The sequence below is a fragment of the Camelus dromedarius genome, chromosome 1 (assembly GCF_036321535.1).
Source record: "Camelus dromedarius isolate mCamDro1 chromosome 1, mCamDro1.pat, whole genome shotgun sequence".
Classification (NCBI taxonomy): domain Eukaryota; kingdom Metazoa; phylum Chordata; class Mammalia; order Artiodactyla; family Camelidae; genus Camelus; species Camelus dromedarius.
In genome coordinates, this window is record NC_087436.1 from 51271225 (window position 1) to 51285565 (window position 14341).

Sequence of the window (14341 nt, forward strand, 5' to 3'; positions counted from 1 at the left end):
TTTTTTTTTTTGTTAGCCCCAACTCTAAGTTTTCATATACTCCAAGAAAAGGAGAAAACTATTATTAACTGCACTCTCTCTTTCAAATCTCTCCTTTGTTTTTTTTTTGGGGGGGGGGGGGATGGTGGTAATTAGGTTTATTTACTTAATTTTTTAAAGGAGGTACTGGAGATTGAACCAGGCCCATCATGTATGCTATGCACACATTCTACCACTGAGCTATACCCTCCTCACTTCAAATTTCTACTTTGAATTAACATTTCTAACTCATTAGGACTTTAAGATGCCTAGAAATAATTGTCTTCACATGGGCCTTTTAATCATCATTATGCATCAGTTGCTTGGAAATGTGTAGCTTATTTTTAGATTGATTATGAAAAATTAGCATCAGTCACACTGAACCACGAATATCTTTACAGTTGAACTGTGACAGCCATCAAGACCTAAAGCCTGAAAGGGAAAGAGATGGTACAATGAACAACTCTCCTATTGTATTATTTTTCTATTGCTACTATACAAAATTACACACATTACATTAAATTACACATTTAGTGACAACACAAAACACGTCTGTTAATTTACAGTTCTGTAGGTCAGAGTCTGACAAGAGACTTGACTGCACTAAAATCAAACCAATGGCAGGTCTGTGTACTTTTTTCAAGGGCTTTAAGAGGGAATCCATTTGTTTTTGCCTTTTCCAGCTTCTAGAAGCCACTGGCATTTCTTGACTTGTGGTCCCCTTCCTCCATCTTCAGAGCTGTAAATGGTGGGTCAAGTCCATTGCATCACTCTGACCTCCTCTTCTGCTTCCGTTGCCCACTTTTAAGGGCCCTTGTGATCACATTGGGCCCACTGGATAGTCCACGATAAGCTATTTTTAAGGTCAGCGGATTTAGAACCTTAATTCCATTTGCAACATTAATTCCCATTTGCCATGTTACAGAACATAGTCACAGATTCCAGGGACTAGGACAGGACATCTTTGGAGCAGGGGAATCATTATTCTGCCTGTCACACTTATGAAAGACAATTAAATAGTGTTTTAATTGTTAAGGTTTTTCTTCTCTTTTTTGAATTTAATCTCATCAAGGTCATCAATAACTTCTACACTGCAAAGTAAAGTGGAGAGTTCTCAGTTCTCAACTTCGCTCTACCTAAGAGCAGCTTTGGCTCATGAATGATTTGCTTCTCCTTAACACCCACCCGTTCTTCCCCTGGCTTTCACCACGTTGCACCCTCATGACCTTCCCTCTGTGTCATGGGCTACTTCTTCTCAGTCTCCCTTGCTGGAAGTTCCCATTTTCCCTGAGCATGTAATGTTAGATTGCCCCCATGAGAGTTTTTTGTCCTTTATTTTCAGCATCTATCCTCACTTCCTTGGCAACCTCATTGACTCTTAAGGCTTTAAATATCACTCACATGCTGACAATTTTCATACTTTTATTACCATGCCCAGACCTCTCAAATTCCAGGCTTGTATATTCAGCTGCATCCATTGCAGCTTCACATGAAAATCTAACAAGCATTCCAAAGTCTGTATGTTAAAAACTGCACTCTGGCTCTTTCCTTCTAAATCTGTCCCCTTTGTGGTTTTTTCCCTATCTCAACTGATGTCAACTCCATAATTCCAGGTTCTTAGGACAAAAATCTTGTAGTTGCCCTTGAATTCTTTCTCATACCCCCTCTGTCAGGAAATCCTGTGGCTCTGCCTTTAAGATATAATCAGAATTCATCACTTCTCAATACCTTAACTACTAGCATCTTGGTCTATGAACTGTTTACAAGACCTCATGATCCAGACAATACTGGTGAAAGTTGTTCCTTGCAATAAGGAACACCATTCTCAGAAGCATGATGTACAAAAATTGAAAACTTGTTCTTCTTCATGCAGGCAAAATCTTAACACTTTTATCATATCTTTTATACACCTTATAGTTTCCTGGATAAATGCACCTTACAGTACAAAACTTTCTTTAATTCCATTTCCAAGATGTTTCATTTTTTAAAAAGAAAGGAAAGTCATCTGACTTTGAAAATCATAGCAGAATTCCATTGCTTTCCATGACTGGCCAAAGCCAGAAATGTCCTGGAGATGTTTGTGGCCAGGGAAGACACTGAACGTTTATCAAACTACATCGACATTATCTTCAGTGGTTTGAAAAATACAAGATCCTGATTATGGAGGCAGGCAAATATCAGCTTACAATATTTTATGTACTCCTTTATATGTGTCCCAAATATCTAGATAATTCATGACCAGAGTATTAGGTTAAATCTGATACACTGAAATAATTTTTAATTACAGAGAATACTGCCTTTGATTTCATTATCAATTTGACCTCCCATGAAGATGGAGGAAAGTGAAATTTGCAGCCCAGGTAGAGATTATGTCAAAGTTCCTGCTTCGATTGATATGATGAACTATATATTTTGAATGTTTTTTTACTACTACAAAGTTTTGTATTTCTAGTTGCTGGTTCTGATTAAGTTTTTCCTTCTTCCTGTGTCCTCCTGGGGATGTCTGTTTGAGATTAATATTCTAGGAAAAATATTCTTTAGCTATCTTTCACAAAGCTTTCTTCATGGCATTTTTTAAAAAACAGAAATATTTAAAATTAATTGCTATGGCTTGCACACTGGAACTTCCCAAGCCAACCCCAATGTTTCTCAGAATATTGATGAGAATGCACAGCTTGTCCCCAGTGATGGTACTAAACTTTTCTTGGCTATTCTCTAAAAGGATCCATCAAAGGAGAGAAAGAAGATGGCTTGGGGTCTCTGAAACAAAACACGATTAAGAAAATTTTTAGGATGAGAAACAGTAATAAATAATTAAAAGTAAAATACATAAAGTCTCAATATCTAGGATTACAGGTTTGAAAGAGCACTTAGAAGGGAGAGAGGAAGACAGCTCTTGTTAGGCACGTCAATTGCTAGTCCTTCATTTTAGGATTTTCTAGGCATTGAGCAATACAGGTCTGGTGAAACCACAGGAAAGGCAGGCATTATGGTCTCTGCTCTTATGTTTGTGTATGCCAGTGGCTGTCCTGCTAACTCAGACAATACCAATACCTCCTTTTCATTTGGGATCTGACTCCCAGCCCAAAGACATCTTGGGAGGCTAACATGGATTAGGAGACAGCAACTGCTCAGCCAGATTTAGCATCTCCATCAAATAGGTGATCAAACTTCCTAGATACTTGAGTAAAGTGGCAGGTAGCATTCCTAATAGAGGATTGCCACGGGTACTCTCATCCCGTCTTTTAAAATACCAAAGGTATGGTACAAATTGGCTTCTAGTACACTTCGTATACTGCCCCCTTATCTGTGGGAGATATATTACAAGACCCCCCAGTGGATGCTTGAAACCATGGATAGTACTGAATCCAATATATGCTATGTTTTTTCCCTATACATACATACCTATGGTAAAGTTTAATTTTTAAACTAGATACAGTAGGAAATTAACAACAATAACTAATAATAAAATAGAACAATTATAATAATATGCTGTAATAAAAGTTATGGGAATGGGGGCTCTGTCTCTCTCTCTCAAAATATATTATTGCACAAATTTAATTCCTTTTCCATCTTAACTGAGCACTTATCACACTGTGACCCTAACTTTTACAGTTTGAGGTGCAACAGCAAAATTAGAATGAATTTCTTTTTTCTTCTTCACAATTTCATGGATAAAAGATTTGTTCTTACCATAGTCCTTAGCAGCCTCAGCATACAATTTTTTTCTTTTCCTTATTAAGTCGAAAACTTTTGCCTTTCACTTAAAAGAAGCACTTTATGGATTTTCTTTGACATTTCTGAATGCCCACATCACTACTCTGGGTCGTTGGGGCCATTATTAAGCAAATATGTGTGACTTGAACAAAAGCACTGTGATAGCACAAAGATGATCTGATAACCGAGCTGGCTACTCAGCTACTCACCAGTGGGATATGCTGGACAGAGGGATAATTCATGATCTTGGCAGGATGGATCCAGATGGTACAAGAGTTCATCACGCTATTGAGAATGCTGTACAACTTAAAACTTATGAATTGTTTTTTTTCTGTAATTTTCCATTTAATATTTTCAGATGGAGGTTAATAGGAGGTAACTTAAACTACAGAAAGCAAAAATGGATAAAGGGGCACAACTGTACTCCTACAGTTGATGCTGGGCTGGATATAGATGTTAAATGTGATATCTCTGGAGCTAAACTCTCTGGGCTTATCTGCAGGCTCACCAATTACTGATTGTATAAGCTTGGACAAATTAGATAATTCCTCTGTTTTTCAGTTTCCTTACTTACAATATGGGAATAATGATGGTACCTGCCTCATAAGATTGTTGAGAGGATTAAATTAACATTCTTAAGTAAATGTTGGCTAATATCATTGAAATGAGTGGTTCAAAATTTTAGCAATGAAATCTTTAAGTAAAGGTTAAAGCCATATTATCTACTCTAAAGTAAGAATGCCTATTTTAATCTCCAGAGTTCTGAAAAATACTAGATTGAACATTTTTACCAATGTTGAAATAAACCATGTTGTGAGAAGGGACCCTGGTGATCAGAAATAGTTGCCTGAGACTTTGGTAGGGTAATCTCAGTATTTCTACCTGGAAGAGTAAGTTCTGAAGCCCAAAACTAACATCAGAATTAATTTTGTCTAAGTCTGTTATGTAATATTGATGTTTAAGAGCTTGAAATTTTTAAATGCCAGAAGCAATTGAAAAAAAAGTAGATAATCTTATTTTGAATTTGTGCTCCTGCTACTACTTGGTAACTGGGATAGCCTTGTGCATAAAATGATAATGTGACATGCTTGATATTTTAACTATGTGCTGCATCTGATGGTTGATGATTCTAGTGAATCTGACATATTCTGTTGCTTTGTAAGTGCTATGGTATGGAGACTGATTTACTGTCCCTGGTTCTCTCCTCTGACTTAAAAATGATTGCTTCCTCCTCCAAAATCCCAAAGAACTTTTTTTCTTGCTTACAGTCATCAAGGCCTACAATTTTTGTAGTTACTTAATTTGCAGGATAGAATATTTATTTCTAGATCAGTGTTTGAAATTAGAATTATTAGGTAAAATTCTCAGTTAAAACTCTTACAGTGTAACCTTGAGCAGGTCATCTAACCATTTTCTATGACACTTTCCTTGTATCTAAAATGGAGGTTAACATCAGTACTCACTTCACAGAGTTATGAGAATTGAAGATGTTAATAACATGTAAATATACTTAGGAAAGTGCTTTACATATGCACATCATTCATTCCATTAGGTTGAATTAGAATTGAAATGTGGTTTTATTACCTTTTCTCGAGTTACAGTGAAAACTAAAAATAATCACACATTTAACTAACTTGAACTTCTATTAACTACATCACCAAATAACACAAACAGCATTATACTGAAAAACTAGAAATGAAAGGATATTGGAAAAGATTGAAAGGAAGATTCTTATAATGTCAATTATATATATATGGTCATTGATTTTCAATTTTATTTTCATATATAACTTGAAAACCTACCTACAACAAACAACTGGAAATTATGGTTAAAATATAACAAACTTCCTTTTGAATGCATAGCTGAACTTATAGAAAATTTAGTGACATCCACGTGGTCAAAACAAAGAATGAACTAATATAGAGGTAATACTGTGATGTTAAAGCGACTAGAACACTTGGATTTAATGGCTGTATGAGGCAGGGCCTTAGAACCTGGACTTTAACAACACAGAGTAGGAACTGAGACCTCTCCAAAAGCTGCATCCCTAGTAAAAGTATGAACAAGAAAAAAAAAAATCTGCCTACAAAGATGGGAGATTATATATTTCTATTTAGTTCTTTTGTGGAAAGAAACTCTCTTAATAATTTGTAGTCATATTTTGGCCATGTGTGTGAGGTTTGAATGTACACTAACTGCATGGTACAGAAGTCACCAAGCTGAGAAGTGGAACATAAGAAAGAATGACTGGCAGAAGCAAATACAAACTCTTTTGGTTATGTTCACCCTAAACTTAGGCTGCACAAGATCGTCACAAATAGAACCCCTCACAATCCAAAAGACACAGGGAAATCTACTTATGGTTAGTGTGATAGACACACAAACAGTAGAATTAGATACCTAAGGACTTATCAGTAGATATAAGAATTATTAATAGGCACTATGAAATATGTTTGTTTATGATGAAATATGTATGTTTAAGGAGATATGAAAATGAATCAATATTGTAACAAAGGAAAGCATTATAAATAAAAAGTATGTTTAAAAGGAACAAAGTTGAACTTCCAGAAATGAAAAGAAAAAAAAAGCTATTAAACTACAATGGAGAGGGACATAGTTGAAAAGCGAATTAATAAATTGTAAAATAGATCTGAAGAAATTAGCCAGAGGAGAAATAAAGGGTTAAAGAGACAGAAAATCTGAAGCAGAGGTTGAACAATGTGGCCTATATTTCGAGAAGACAAAACATATATTTAATGAGTTTGAGACAGAAAATTTAGAGAATGAGAGAGATTCAACAAATGTTGAGAGCCTTCTTTCTCTATTCAAAGATTATTATGAGTGCTTAGAATGTATCAGTGAACAAAGCAAATAAAGGTACTTACATTCATGTTGCTCATATTCTAGAACAGAGAACAGAAAATTAAAAACTATATACATATATACATTACAAATACATAAAATATAGAGTGTGTTGAATAGCAAATATGTTATAGAAAAAGTAAATAATAAAGTAGGATAAGGGATATGGGAGGGCATGGGATATAAGGTTGAAATTTACAATAGTGTGGAAAGGGTAGGCTTTATTGAGAAAGTGACATTTGAGCCAAGATCTGAAGGAGGTGAGGAATTAGTCATTCAGATACTGGGGAGACTCTTCCGTGTAGGAAGTGCAAAAGCTCTAAGATAAGAGGATGCCTAGGGTGTTAAAGGACTTTGTTTGTTTATTGTTGTAGAAGAACACTGAATATTGACTGGCATATGAAAGCTGATCAATAAATATTTGTTAAGTCAATGAATGTGGTACATACATCCTTGTTTATTGCTATTATACAGGCTATCTTTTCCTTCACTTGATTGCCGTGTTTTCTTCCTAAGCTTTCCCTCAATAATCTGGATAGAGTTACCTTGAGGATTATTATGGTTTTGATGCTGTATTATCAATGTAATATATGTGGGCAAGGTACAGGTGTATGAGGATTTTGTGGTAGAAGCTTGTCGAAATTGTTTTTCTGATGGTTTCTAACTTTTTAATAAAAAGAGAAGCAAGGCCATTACGAGAGGGAAGAAAGTTTGAGGAGAGTAGAAAATATAAAATAGTCATCTAGGAGCCTAGAAGAGTGAGTTAGGAAGGGAAATAGGATTAGATTGCTAGAATGGTCTAAGGATGCATTTGTGGTTAGTAGGTAAGGATTTGAAGAGAGACTAGTCATCATAGTTGTGTTTTTGTCCAGCATTCCAGGTACGGGGCATGAGGGAGATTGGATTTGTCCAGTAGTAGTGTATTTTCAGGCATAAACAAGAGAATATGAGAGGGACAGAAGAGTTATGGCTAATGCAGTAGAGTGATTATAAGGGTGGACCGTGACATTGAAAGTGGGGATGAGGGGAAGTGAGAGTATAAAGAGATGATTTTCAGTTTCAAAGTTTCAGTTTAAAGGTGGCCAATAGAGTGAAGGTCAAAGTGGGCTCTGAGAATATTTGAAAAAGAAATAGTAGAAGGAGTGGCATGCTTCAGACTGACATTATGGAGGACTGAAGTTATTGGTAAGATCTACTGTACAACCACTAGGGTAGGAGGCTGAAGTGACATGGAGGGTGTCACAGCAAGAGGACAGATTTGGAGCGGGAAGCCCAGTGTGGACAGAATTGTCTACCTTAGCAATTCTCAACCCTGGGTGCACAGTAACATTACCTGGAGAGCTCTGAAAAATATGAAAGTCTAGGCTCCTTCTAGAGCAGTTAAATGAAAATTCCTGGGAGTGGGACCTATCTATTACTTCTTTTTAAAAAGTTCCTCATGAGATTTGGTTTGCAGCCGAAGTTGAGAACCACTAATAGATGTGGATGGAAAATAATGATAAAGAGAAAATGAGCCAAGAGATAAAAACTTGCAAAAATGGCATATGGAATGGTGACTGGGATGTCTGTAAGTAAAACTGCTATGCATATGTAAAATAGTAGTTACATAGACGGGAAACATCTGTATTCAGTCTACAAGAATGCTTGAGGAGTTTGGATTCTCAGACCCCTTGGAAAAAATCCCAGGTTTTGAAATGAAGAAAGAGCCCACTCCCTTAGTTCTGTCTTAGAGGATCCTTCTGGCACTTTGGTACTTTCATAACAACTGAAGTTGTATTTAATTACTTAATTATTTACAGTGGTAAATAGAATAAAACTAGCTTTTAATATCAAAGTTTTCTATAAAACACAGAATGAAGAAAAGAACAGTGAATATTGCATTAAGTATATATTTCTAGTGCAGGATATAAACGTTCTGGAAGGCCCCTGCTTCCAAAACAAACCAGATTCCTTTACTTCAAAAAACAAGTCCAGTAGGTAATGCTCACCTTGACTACTCTGCTTTAATTATTCAGGAAGCCTTGCTGGTATTATGGTCTGCTGAGGCAAATTCTCCCCCAGATTTTATGTTAAAAGATGTCAAATCAGCCCTTACTAGCTTGAAATTTAAATTTTCTTTTACGCTTGCAATCTCTCTTTATTCAATTTTGCAATTCTCAGCAAAAGCTAATGTAGCTGCCAGAACTCTTCATAAATTATCATCATGGGTACTTTTCCCAGGCTTGGTTTTCCATTCTGTGTTGAAAGGTGGAGTATAAATCTATCTCTCCTCTCGTGATGGCTGTGCATTGTACATACATTTTGAAGGATGTTGATGTAAATCACGCATCCTTATAAAAGGCCATGGAAGTAGAGGCTTGATATGTACAGGTGAAGCTGTGGTTAGTAGGCATTATTGCATTTGAGAGACTAGAGAAGGAGGCAACAGTCCTATTTTCCCCTCATTCTCTGGGGAAACTGGGCATTGGACATGGTGATTTGTTCTACTATTCCTCTAGGTACAACAGGAAGAGTCAGCTTTATGAGTAGATGGGAAGACAGAGCTCAACGCCAATAAATTAATGGCCCTGCAGTGTTTCTGTCACATTGCCTGTGGGCTACATTTGGAGGTCTAATAATTTTGAGGTTTGAATTTTATTATTCCTTAAAAGCTCGCAATTCAAACATCAGTAACACTAGGAAACTGAATCATAAAACTTTGGAGGGCTGAGTACTTCATTTAGCTGAGCACAGAGAGGCACAGAAGGAAGACCTACATCTAGCTATATGATGATGGTAGTTTGTGAAAAGTTCTGGAAGTCAGAATGGGTGGGCGAAGTGGGTGGAGAAGATGGGAGAAGCCTAGTTGGAGCACAGAAGAGGAGGGGTGTGAGCTCCGTAACTTCCATTAGAGGTTTGCCTTTTGCCAGACTTGCCCACAGACCCAGAGGGAGTACACTGAGAGTGGAGGACTAAGGAGACTGGTTTCATTTGTTAATTTTTTGCACTTGTTTGGATGTGTAGGGTGATATGAAACCATGAGTTCATACAATAAACAAATTCCTTCAAAGGAATGTTTGATCTGAGGAACTCCGTGAATCATCAAGAAATGAAATTGTTTTTGTTTTAATAAAATATCAAATGCAGGTGAAATTACCAAAGGTGGAAATTTATAAGAATATGAAACTTTTTTCAAAATCAATCTTTAATGAAACAGAATCTAGATAATGAACAAGCATTTCAAGTTAGAAGCTATTTAACAAAGGGACGTCAGGAAAGTTGATAATAAAACTTCCCTGGCAGTCATCTTCTTGGAATTCTACTTTACATAATTAAACTATAGTGAGGAAAAAGAAAGAAAAATAAAGAAATTTAATATGGGATCCTTTGACCTCCATTCTAATTTAATTGATTCAAACCGGCAGAAATGCATCCTAGTGTCTCCATTATTGTAATGGACTTAATTATTTTTATGTTTATTCAAAATTCTGGAATTAGTTTATTCATTTCTTCAGACGAAAAATTTTATTATAAAAATATGAAGATAGTATTTAAAGATAAAAATAAGGGCCTGATTTTACACATACACACGTGTGTGCACAGACATGATATATATATGCTTCTGTAAACACATACCATGCTTATATGTCTATAATACACACTTCCATGTATACACACAAACACCTGTGTGCACACACAGGTGTGCACACACATACTATAAACGTATTTATGCACACATAATACATACTTTGAAAAAGAGCCTTCCCCTTGTGAATTTCCCTTGGGGAGTGTGTTATAAGTTGAATTATGTTCCTCTCCCAAATTGATATGTTGGAATCTTAACCCCCAGAACCTCGGAATATGACTTTATTTGGAGGCAGGATTTTTAGAGGATAATACTGTTAAAATGTGGTCATTAGAGTGGGCCCCATCCAAAATGACTGGTGTCCTTATAAAAAAAGAAATCAGACACACAGAGACGTACAGAGAGGGAAGATGATGTGAAGAAAGATAGGGAGAAGTTGGCCATCTACAAACTGAGGAGCAAGGCCTGGAGGAGAGCCTTTCCTCACAGCCTTAGAAGGAACCAACACTACCAACACCTGGATTTCGGACTTCCAGCCCCGAGAACTGAGACAATAAATCTCTGCTGTTTAAGCCATAACTTTGTTATGGCAGCTGTAAGTAACTGTTACCAGTAAGGGTGGCTTCTGTATTTGCCCCTACCTTACTACATGAAGTGATGTGTGGAGAGAGCGCTGAGCTGGAATAAGAAGACTTGGTTGTTGGTACTCGGTTTTGCTACTTTCCAATTATATGACTTTAGTAAGTCATCTAATCTTGCCAGACCAAGTGTTTCTTCATTTTTGTGATCCTTTGTTCTCAGGAATTTGTCTTAAGCCAAAAGAGCACCTTAATCAGCCCTAAACAAAATGCTTGTAGCTGACACCATTGGTCCCTACCAAGAGGGCAACCATGAGCCCCAGGGTGAGTGGGACAGCACTAGTCTGTATCTGTTGTCTTGGTGGAATTCCGATGTCACACCCTTTCATTCTCAATAGTGTTCCTGTTGGATGATAAATTATATGGTGTCCTTATCCTTTGCGCTTTTCCTGATGCCAGTTTTTCCCAGGTGTTCATCCGGTCCCCAGGTTCAGGGGTAGATTTTGAGTAGTTAATGCCAGTTATGCTCCTGTCATTCCTTGCTTCTGACTGGTTCAGGAACACCTGCTCAAGGTAATTAGAGAATGGTTTTCCTGAGTAGTTATTGGCCCAGGAGCAAGTACATGCCTTAATCTGGCCAAATCACATTAAAAGGCATGATTTATAGGCTATGACTGAGTGATAGTGTTTTTTTTCCCTCAGTGAGTGAGATAGTACATTGTGAGCCTTACACAAGCCAACTCAGGAATAAAACTTCACACAGAGGGATGGGAAGGAGCTGGAGCCTTAACATTACTATGCCTAAAATCTGCCCTCACTCTAGATTTCCTGGTACCTGAAATAATATTTTCTTATTGATTCAGCCCATTTACATCAGAGATTTTAATTTCCTGTAGCTAAATACATCCTAAGAGAGAGAATGTGTACTCATGTACTATGGTTGCTGTGACAATACATGACACAACTTGATGCCGTAAAACAACAGAATCTTCTCTTGTAGTTCTGGAGGCCAGAAGTCTGAAACTAGTTTCATCAGGCTAAAGGTAAGGTGTAGACAAGACTAGTTCCTTCTGGAGGCTCTCGGGGAAAGTGTTTTCTTGCACTGTGTAGATTCTGGAAGCTTCCTGCATGGCTCCTGACCCTCCCCTTGCATCCCTCCAACCTCTTGCTTTTACCATCACATCTCCTACTTCTGAAGTCAAATCTCCCTCTGCCTCCCTGTTAGAAAGACAATTGTGATTATGTTTAGGGCTCAGTTGGATAATGCAGGATAATCTCCCCATTCAAGAGCCTCCATTTAATCACACTTGCCAAGTGCTGTTTGCCTTTTAAGGTTCTAGGGTTAGGGTTTGGCTACATTTGGGGGCCATTGTTCACCTTACTATACAGTGCTTTTGACTTTAAGGTAGAATGACAGATTCTGTAGTAGTGAGATAGGTGACACAGGATGTTGACTAGGATTTTTTCTGGTCTTAGAATTTCAACTTAGCTCATAAATCTGAGAAAGGTAAGTACACTCACATGTTAAAGAGAGATGCTAAAAATTACTAAAAAATAGCAGAACTTCTCTAGGGACTATTAATATAATTATTAACTTCTGTCTTATGTAAGAGAAGAATAGGAACTTTACAGAGTGATTGGAGGGAGAGTAGTTAAAATAGGGATGTCATTGAATTAAGAGTACTGTGGCATTTTATCTCCCCTCCCAAGGAAGTAGGGGACGGGACTCTGGCCAATTGATAAGTCTCCAGAAGAATAAGTCTTAGAGACTGGAGATGCCAGGAAGCAGGGGAGACTAGAATCTTATTTCCTGGCTGAACGTTTATGTAGCTGTAGAAACTTTTAAACTTTCCTAATGTTCCCACCAGACTGGAGTCTGGCAGGAAAATTCTTTAGAGACCTTGACGGGTCCACAAGAGCAGAGACGTACATAAGCAAAGAAAAAGGTATTTGCTTCCTGCCTGCTTCCAGCCTGGAGAATTCTTAAGCCATGAAACTGGCTGGAAAATTTTGCAATAACAAGTAGAGAAAAGAAATAATAGAAAAGAAAGCCCTAACAGATATTATCCTACAATTTTGTGGGTTAAGAATGCACCCAGTCTCCCATGGTCCATGTGCATGCTATGGAAGGACTCCTGCTGTCTCAATGATCCCTTATCCAGGAGAGAAGTTTTCTGGGGAGACAGAGCCCCAGGGGAAGAGGCCAAGAGGTCCAACAAAGAGGGCAGGAACTGAGGGCAGTTGGTCAAGTCAACTGAACAAGTCAACTAGATATGAATGCATCACACACAGAATGAACATTTACAGGCTGGAGGTCCTTAAATGAGGTCCCCAAAGAGGTCACAAATGTGCCCCAGGAAGTCATCAACTGTGGCAAATTTACCTGTTATAGAAAACAGTCTTATTTTCATCATCTTCCCTATCCACTACCTTCAGCCTGGGAGAACCTGCAGTGAAAGTAATGTAGATGGAGGAAGGAAGAGGGGAAAATAGACAAAGATCACTTTGTGATTACAATTATCTCATGCAACCACCAACTTGGAACTGTGGGGAGGGATGAAGCTGTGGAGATAAAAGTCAGATTGAAGTTCTAATTTAGACTGGATGGGATTTTTTTTTAGCACCTGAAAGTGAATCACAGTTAACTTAAATGAGATTGTTTTTGAGGGTGAAAGAGATTGGAAAGGTATGGGATACGCCTAGGATATTATCTTGGAACAAGGAAGGGAGCTTGCAGCACAGAGTCCTGGTTGGCAGTGGCTGGAGAAAGAAGTAAAGACATTTACTCCTTTTGATAATCTGCCATGCAGATAAGAATGTGGCAAGGGACAGAGAAGAATAACTGTGGCTACGGCAGTGATACAAACTAGAAGACCCACTGCTAAGTATACTTTAAAGTTAAGAGAATGTTCAACATTAGAAGAAATCTCTAGGTCTCCTAAAACACAAAGCAAAACAATAAACCGCACGAAATCGCGACCAAGATGACCAAATGCTATTTTTCATTGAACACTTGTATAGTTTGATTAGTTATTAATTGACAATTTACAGCTCCATTTTACCAAAATGGGTCAGCATTTTAAAATTTTGGATTTTTTTTTTTTTTTTTTTTTTTTTTTTTTTTGCAATTAGTCATTAAGTGTAGGATGGCATTTGTGATTTAGGTGAAAAAATCATATTCCACATTTTTTTTTTCTTACCCCAATACATGACTCAAATGAAGAGGCGGCATTCATGGAAAGAAGAGCAAGAATACCAAAAGAACACTGTGCATGGTATTTTTCTGTTCATCTTACCTAATAGAAATGCTAAAATAAGTCTTTCATGTGACAGATTAGGTAACAGCAAGCTAGAAGGTCTTTTTTCCGCAGCTTGCTTTTACCATGCCATTTCCTTTCATTTCCTATAAATGTTTGGCCCACAGACCTCCCATTAGTTTTCAAGGGATTCAGGATCTAAATATACACTAGAATCTGAAAATGTGTCCTAGTAAGGAAAAGCTTCCTTTGCCTCATGCAATAATGCTTCAGGGGAATCCTTCTGAAAGATTAGCCATTAATTCCCTGCCCTGTTCCTGTCAATGATCAGACCAGGAAATAGC